This window comes from Podarcis pityusensis, assembly GCF_964106645.2.
Source record: "Podarcis pityusensis genome assembly, chromosome: 13".
Taxonomy (NCBI): domain Eukaryota; kingdom Metazoa; phylum Chordata; class Lepidosauria; order Squamata; family Lacertidae; genus Podarcis; species Podarcis pityusensis.
The window spans coordinates 46,841,968-46,850,628 of record NC_138038.1 but is presented as its reverse complement, the minus strand read 5'-3'; the positions used below and the strand labels follow the sequence as shown (position 1 = coordinate 46,850,628).

The 8,661-nt window shown below is 38.4% G+C and overlaps 1 pseudogene across 1 annotated transcript; it reads right to left on the bottom strand.

The window, feature by feature from the left end:
• Positions 1–539: 539 nt before the first annotated feature.
• On the bottom strand, positions 540–8,422 carry LOC308461935 (vomeronasal type-2 receptor 26-like; annotated as a pseudogene). The gene is made up of 5 exons: positions 8,268–8,422; positions 6,826–7,117; positions 3,336–3,563; positions 2,889–3,015; positions 540–1,442 (listed from the first exon to the last, which is right to left on the bottom strand). The product of its transcript is annotated as a vomeronasal type-2 receptor 26-like (transcript).
• Positions 8,423–8,661: the final 239 nt, after the last annotated feature.

Below are 8,661 nucleotides of genomic sequence, written 5' to 3'. Positions count from 1 at the left end.
TGTTATTGTTATATATTTTGTGTGTGTGTTTATTATCTTGCATTGTTATGTTGTGAATCACTCTGCGATCTATGGATGAAGGGCAGTATACAAATTTCACAAATAATAATAAAAAAAATCAGGTAGTTTTATTTTATTTTATTGTACTTTATGCTTCATTTTAATTCTTCTTAGCCAAGCTGAGAGCTTCATAGGCACTGGAAGGATGTGATATAGATAAATATTTAAACTGTGAAACAGATACAATGCTGAAGATCTAATTAACAAGGGGGTACCAACTTGAATAAAATATTCGGGGAGAGATTAGCACCGTCCCACATAACTGATCACAAGAACTGACATGCACACAACATTAGAATGGCAATGCCCATTTCCTTTGGGGGGCCCTGCCCCCCTCAAATATTTAATGGGGGTACTGAAGGGACCTCAGTCCCTAGGACTTGTCTCCTATGTAATTTATGTTGCAGTAGCCCATTTGCTGATGAAACCTTTTTACTACAGAGGCAGCAATGTATCAATAGAAAATCCAGACAGATTCTTCACATCTTTCTCCTTACTATTTGCTCCCTGTTGTTCAATTCAGGCTTCAGCACAATAATGTAACATTTAGGGGAGAAGATGCAACCCAATAACCCAGCGCTAGAGGCCAAGATAGAGAAGATCTCCACAGCCACCATGTTTTTTTCCTTTTGTGCTCATATAAGTTGGAACAAAGGACACCCACACACTGCAGAAGGCCAACATGCTGAATGTAATGAACTTTGCTTCATTAAAACTATCCGGTAACTTGCGGGCTAGGAATGCCACAGTGAAGCTGGCAATGGCCAAGAGGCCCATGTAACCAAGGACACAGTAAAACATGGCAACTGACCCTTCATTACATTGCAGAATGATTTCTTCAGTTGCTGAGTGAAGGTCGAAATCAGGGAATGGGGGAGAGGTTGCTAACCACACAATACAAATACATGCTTGAATAAGAGCAAAACAAAGGACAATAGAATTAGATAGTCCTTTCCCCACCCATTTCCTCATGCTAGACCCAGGTTTGGTGGCCATGAAAGCTAGAACTACGGTGATGGTTTTTGCCAGCACACATGAAACAGCCACTGAGAAGATGGTGCCAAAAGTGGGTTGTCGGAGGAGGCAGGAGACCTTCCCTGGTTGTCCGAGGAACAGTAAAGAAGAGTGGAAGCAGAGCAGGAGGGAGACCAGGAGCGTGTAAGTGAGGTCCCTGTTATTGGCCTTGACAATGGGTGTGTCTTTGTGCCTAATAAAAATTCCTAGCACCATGGCTGTGATCAGGCAAAAAAAGAGAGCAACTGAGGTCAAAGTGATCCCTAAGGGTTCATCAAAAGACAGAAAACTTATAACTTTAGTGATGCATTCAGTTCTGTCCTTGTTTGGAAATTCATCTTCTGGGCACTGGAAGCAGTCAGCCACATCTGAAGAATAGAAAGAAACCACCTTTTAGTGCCAAGTCACATGTTAAACTACACACTGTTCTCTTCTCCACCTCCCATATTGAGATTATATTGTTTCATTGGATCACAAAATTGTAGAGTTGGAAGGGACCCTGAGTGAAATCTTGCCCAACCCCCTGCAATGCAGGAATAATGTAATATGCATATGTAATATTTACACTCTTCATTTCCCCAGTATGTTATAGAGGCTTGACTGGCCTCAACCAGATGTTGGGCATTCAGTGAGGTCCCATTAAGCAGGACAGGTTAGAATTCCCTTTATTCCAATGGGCCTATGCAGTTGTTTAGAATGTCCATGAATAGGCAATCACCTGCAAGTAGATAAATAGGTACCGCTCCAGCGGGAAGGTAAATGGCATTTTCGTGTGCTGCTGTGGTTCGCCAGAAGCGCCTTAGTCATGCTGTCCACATGACCTGGAAACTGTCTGTGGATAAATGCTGGCCCTCCCACCTACAGAGAGAGATGAGCGCTGCAACCCCAGAGTCATCCACGACTGGACCTAATGGTCAGGGTTACCTTTACCTTTACCTTTAATAATTGTTTTGTATTGTTTTTAAATGTTTAAATGTTGCTGTACACCATGCTGCGGGAATGCAAGAGGGTGGTACATACATATTTTTGCAATTAATTATGAAATAATTGTTATTTCTTTAAAAAAAACCATTCAGTTAAGATTACTATCATCATGATCTATATTTTTATCACCTGTTTTAGTTCTGCTGTATTTTTTTCAGTAGATTTCACCTTCTCATGCTCTATAGTCATGAAGGAATATTTTTATGCCACTGCAAGCAGGGATGCAAGATAGCATGATTATGTATTAAATGATTTGCTTATAACATTCATGCTTTCACATGGAATATGCAGGTTATCTGTAACCATGAAGGGAATTGACCATCAGAAGTTTATCCCTCATATGGCTAACTTTCCCATTCATTTCAAATAGAGATCCAGATGCAAATATCCTGTTTTTAACTTTTGTCTTATTAAATTAGCTACTACAGTAACACTTGAAGTCTTCCTGCAATCCTGACACTGGGCATTAGACTGGACACATATTAGGCATATTGGATGTCTACTTTGGAGGCAATATTATAATGTGTGCTTTATATAAGTGTTTCTGTTACTTTAAGTGGGATAGCAAGGCAATGGTCTGCTGCAAGTGTTTGTGTTTATTGGAAAGTAGAAATGAAAGAATGGATTTATATACAATATTTGATATCCATTCACTCTCCTATTCATTGATTCTTATAGCAATGCTTGAATGAGTCTCATTCCTTCATTTTACCTATTGTCTCAAAAGTAATTATCCATGTCTACCCTTAATAACTTACTACCCACATGCTAATATTCAAATCAAAGGAATATATATTTGCACAGTTGAAAAAAGAGAGAAAGTGTATTACCCTTCTTGTTCGAAATCTTTCCTTCTGCACAAGGAATGCAATCGTAGCAGCAAAACTTTTCTGCTTCCTTCCTTTTCTTCTGACTACCAGGCTGGCAGTGGTCATTGCACACAGAAAGGGGGAGAGTCTATCCATAGACATGAAAGGAATTACAATTGGAAAAGTACAGTAGATTGATGGATACATGGATAGATTCATTTCAGTTTTCTGTGGAGAAGCGATATGGACTACCAATGTTTTAAGACCTTTTGTACTGTCTCCTGGGTGGCACAAGGGCTAGAGAAATCTTAGCATCAGGGGCAACAATGGTGCAGATGGGCACCAGCTACAATACCTAGAATACACGAAAATCCCTGCTAAACAAGGAATGTGGCAACCCTCACTTTAGAATGCTGCTGTGGCAATTGAGATAGTTTGTCCTTAATCTGGCCATAGCAGAATCCATACCTTGTTTAAATCTTCGTACCACACAATTATATATTCATTAATGATTAATTCTCTTCCTTCAGGTGCACTGGGATCCATCCTACCAACTTTCACTTTCTGGTAGGACTTATTTGGAAATGTTATAATATTCATGATGTCAAATCCACCCTCTGTTTCCCGCTTATCATTAAAGGACACAGTTTCTCCAGCTGAATTGTTAAAGGAATTGCCTTGAAGAAAAGGATGGAGCTAATTGAAAGAGAGAAAAAAATGAAGGCACTTGAAAGGAGGGAAACAAATGGGGAGGGTTTGAAACAAATGAGAGAATTCATTTTTTTACCGACTATTATGGTTTAAGGCAGGCATAGCAAATTTGTTGTCCTCCAGATTGTTGCCTACCTTTGTCACCAGCCCCACTCTGAATGACCAAGAGTTAGGTAATAGGGGGATATATAATGCATTGTATTTTCAGGCTACAGTTATTGTGGGGAAATGTAAGCCAGTAAATCAGTTCCATGCATAATATATACAATCCCATCTCATCAATTTTTAATGGAGTAGAAATGGAGTGGATTTTTCTCAATTCATACTGATCTGCTCACTGATAAAAAAAAATCTAATGTGGAGACATTACCTGCCAAGGCTGCAGATCTTGAAGAACCAGTTGGTTAACCCTTGAAATGAACCCTCTTTGGCAGGATTGAGAAGAGACCATTGCATGCAATGCATGAGCCACAGCATAAACCCCATTGTAGATACTATAGCTTTGGCCAGTCATGGGCACTTCATAAGAGGGTGCAGGAAGATTGTCCATCTTTTCCTCCCCAGTACATGCCCTATCAACCTCCATTGCCTCACTGGGATCTTGAAGTTCACAGTTAAATGCTTGCTCCCAAAAGTCATTGAGAAAAGCATCTTTCTGCATCCCATAGGGTCTTATGTGCTGAAGAAATTCTTGGAATCCCAAAAGCTCTTTTGAGTGAATTGCAAAGGAAATGGCACCATGAAACTGCTGGAGTCCCCACCCCCTTTGAAGGCCTGTTAATATGAAATCAATCTGGGTTGTTGTAATCCACACCTTGCTAAATGATGCATTTTCTGTTTTTCGAAAAACATGCAAAAGAATAATAGTTCTGAGCCATGAAATCGTTAATGATTCTCCATAAACAAGAAGTGCAGTCACGTTATTATCTGAGAAATATAGATGGAGATTTGCAACTATACCAGTTAGTTTATCCAAGTTATCAAAATGAGAAATTTGTGGGATTCTTTGTGTGAAGGCTGAACAGATTTCGTGCTGGGAAAGCAAAGGCTCCAGGGTCTGTACGAAAAGTTCCCCACTGTTGTTATCCACAGGAATAAGTCCTACCCATGTCCATCCAAAATACTGAAGTAACTGGACAATGCCCATATATTGAAGTCTTTCATTTGGAACCATGCAATAAAGGGAGGGAAACTCACTGATAAGCATATCCTTGTTGGGAAATGAGCCATACGTAAGCTAAAAGAAAATTATTATCAAATATCATCATCATCATCAATGACATTTTTTCATCAGTTATTACAGTGAAGTGTTTCGAAGTGATTTACAGGCTAAAAAAGAGCAACAGCAGCAGCAAAAAAAAGAAGAAGTTAAAACCAAATATAAAAGCAGCAATAAAACTAGAACTAATTTACATGTGCACACCTGTAGTTGTTTCTGGAGAAAAGTTAGAAAGAATGAATGGATTTTTGTACATTTTTTTGCTCATTCACCAAAGATTTATTGAAGCAATTTGTGGTTCTGCTGGAAGTTAAAGGGAACGGTGCTTCTGCTGGAATTTTTCTTTTACTGGTTATCAGGATATGATCCAATTTCTGGGATTTATTAATTGTCATTCCTATTATTCCCTCTTTCTGAACCATGCAATTTCTCACAGCATGACAAAATAATAATAATAATAATAATAATAATAATAATAATAATAATTTATTTATATCCCACCCTCCCCAGCCGAAGCCGGGCTCAGAAGAGTGTAATTTACTACAACTGTGTGTGTGTGTGTGCTCCAAAATCTCCTAATATCTGTAACTGTGCTTAAAACAAACAAACAAATAAATATTAACAATGTTTCTGAGTTTTCCATTGCTCTCTCCATTTTGATCTGTTCCAAGCCACTGTGTTTGATGTGAAGGTCTGTGTTTGCCCTTCCACTATAATGTAGAATTGAAAAAAAGGTTCTAATTCTCTCCCCCTATTTTTAGCCAAATAGCATGGAAATTCCATATACAGGAGACCCTGCACATTGGATTAGCATGCCACATTAAACAAAAATAGATCCAGGTGCTATTGGAGGAAATGGGATTTGCTTTATAAACTCTTATGGAGCAGTTGAAGCAGGGGGCTGTCTCCTCCTTACCTTAAACAAGTTAAGAGGTAAGCTGGTTGATATGTTTTCTGGCTTGTATATTTTGTAACACTGGTTGGATATTTGTGGTCTAGCTTTTGCAGGCCTGCAGAGTTCTGAAGTGCTCTGGAAGTTTTTATTGAAGCAGAGCAGATTTTTAAAAAATACTGCATCTTGAACTGTTACAGATTATTTCCTTTAAGTGGTGGGCAGCATATCATGGAAGCTTGGGGATGTTCAGAGTCAAAATTCAACTCTGTTTTAGAGAAGATGCCTCACGAGTCCTTCAGAAAGCCCAAGACACTTCTGATTACTTGCCTCAAATAGTATTACCATATTTTTTGCTCTGTAAGACGCACCAGACCACAAGACACACCTAGTTTTTGGAGGAAGAAAACAAAAAATATATTCTGAATCTCAGAAGCCAGAACAGCAAGAGGGATCGCTGCACAGTGAAAGCAGCAATCCCTCTTGCTGTTCTGGCTTCTGGGATAGCTGTGCAGCCTGCATTCGCTCCATAAGATGCACACACATTTTCCCTTACTTTTTAGGAGGGGAAAAAGTGAGTCTTATAGAGCAAAAAATACGGTATTTTGCTTTCAAGTCTAATTGCAACTTTGACATTCTCTACATTCCCTCTCTCTGTTCTTGAACTTGCATTGCTTATACTTCTCATATTTCTTCCATCCCACTTTAATGAGTGTATATCTGCTTCTTCTTGTTGTTTTTTCTTCTTGTTGTTGTGTGTTCTCATCCTAAATGTGTTGCTCAGTATGCTGTAGAGACTCACAACAAAAATATTACTGCTGCTGCTAGCAATGTTCACTTGGCAGCTAATTTACAGGAAATATGTTTCCAGCTCTTTTTTGCAACTTAAACAGGAAATCCCTGTTCTTGGCTATCTTTATGGCTTAAATCTAGAGAAACCTAGAATTAAATAAGGAATATAGTGCAGAGATATAGAATATAGGGCAGAATGACAGCCCTGAAAAATCTTGGTTTGTTGTGCTTTGAGTAAAGGGGTGATGGCCCATAAATCACTTCAATTCATCTTGTTGTACAGTCCCCAAACAGAGCTTTAGAACACACATGCATAGACAGACAGACAGACAGAGAATTCCTACCTGTGGAATCTTATAGAAACCTAAAATGTCTGCCATTAAGGAGGAAATATCAGAGCCAAGACCACCAATGACAGCTATAACCTTTTTCCGTGTGTGACATATGTAATTGGGAACAAATTTATGTGACTTGAAGAGGAGGTCTAAGGTGGTACGATAAGTTGCCATTGCATCATAGTAGCTGTCATAGATGTGGAAGCCAAGTGTAACATTGGGCAAGAGTGTGGGGTTCTTGTTGATCTCATCCACAGCAAATGCCAAGGAAAGGATGTGCTGGTAAAATTTCGTTATCATTCTGCAAAGAGAAGGCGTTTATTACAATGCCTGAAGTTGTTATATCACGATACCAGAAATTTCTGTGTGTTTCTTACTTCAATTATAATAAGTATATCCTTTTATTTCTGCTCTACATAGGATTTTGTTCTGCCAACTGTCAGAATAAATAAAGAAAAACGTGGAAACCTAGATGTAGATTTGAGTTTCACAGGATTTACAATCTAATTGCCCAATTTCTTTTGGGATTTATAGGGTCAGAACTGCCTAAATTGTATAGAAAATTATTTATGTAAGCTACTGCAGCAGCAAGAATGTTACTTGCACAAAAGTTGAAAGAAGCAGAAGTCCCAGCAAAGGAAGAATGGATACAAAGACTTATGGAATATGCAGAAATGGCAAAACTTACCTGAAGAATAAGAAATCAAGATAACAATTTTTAAAAAAATAAAAAGATGGAAATGCTTTATTGAATATTTACAGATAAATTGTAAACAGATATAAACATTAGCAGGATTATTGTAATAACCTGCAGTTTTATAAGAGTATATATTTACAGTAGATAATTAAATGAGCAAGTTAAATGAACCTGGATATGCAAAAGATATTTAACAAATAAATTTAAGGAACCGCAGAAAGAGGGGGGTGGAAGTCAAATCTTGAAATGTTAAATTGATTGTAAAACTAATGACATTGTATACATTTGAAAAGTAGAAAGAAAAAAGGAAAGAAAAAATAAAAATAAAAAAGGAATTACAACCTAAATGAAGTGTCTTATGAGGAGAGGAATCACCTCCAGCCTCAAGAACATTGTGTGCTGATCGATAAAATGGGACTGGGCTTAATTTTCTTGCTATTATCAGGTATTTAAAATGAATTTGACATCCTCAAAATATACCTGACCACACTCATCGCTGGTTTTTTAAAATTTATGTATAAAAAATGAGAAACAAACAAAACCAAAACTATTCAGAGATATATTTTTGTAGTTGCTTATGCAGATTCCTTCAAGTCTTCATTTAAATTATTTTGCTTTCCCCAAAAACTTATCAGCATGAGAAAATTTGTTGTAATTGTGTGTAGTGTGTGGGTGTGTCCTACTTAAACATTTCTTTGTGATCTTGCCAATGACAAAACATGTAGAGGGGTGGGAGAAAATTGCAATTCCCTACTCTGGATCTTGAAACAGTTTCTGAGAAGGTGGTTCTTTGAAGTCAATTTCCAGAGAATGGTAAATGATCTGAGAAGCAATTCCACCAATGATGAGGCCTCCTGGCTGGTGCCACTCATGGGGAACAGGGACGGGTTCATTTGTGGGGCACCCCATGCTAGCCACTTTGTACATCATGTGAGGCAGCAGAAGCAGGAACATAAACAGAAGCATCCAGTCAGCAAAGCCTTGCCCTTGACACAGACTCCCCTCTGCTCATTTTCAGTAACTGCTTGACTTAAGCAAACCACATTGGTTGGTACCTCACTCAGCCTTCAGTATCCCTGGGAAACAAATGCTTTGAGCTATAGCAGGCATTGTCAACATCATAATTTCAAGTTGAGGCAGACCCTATC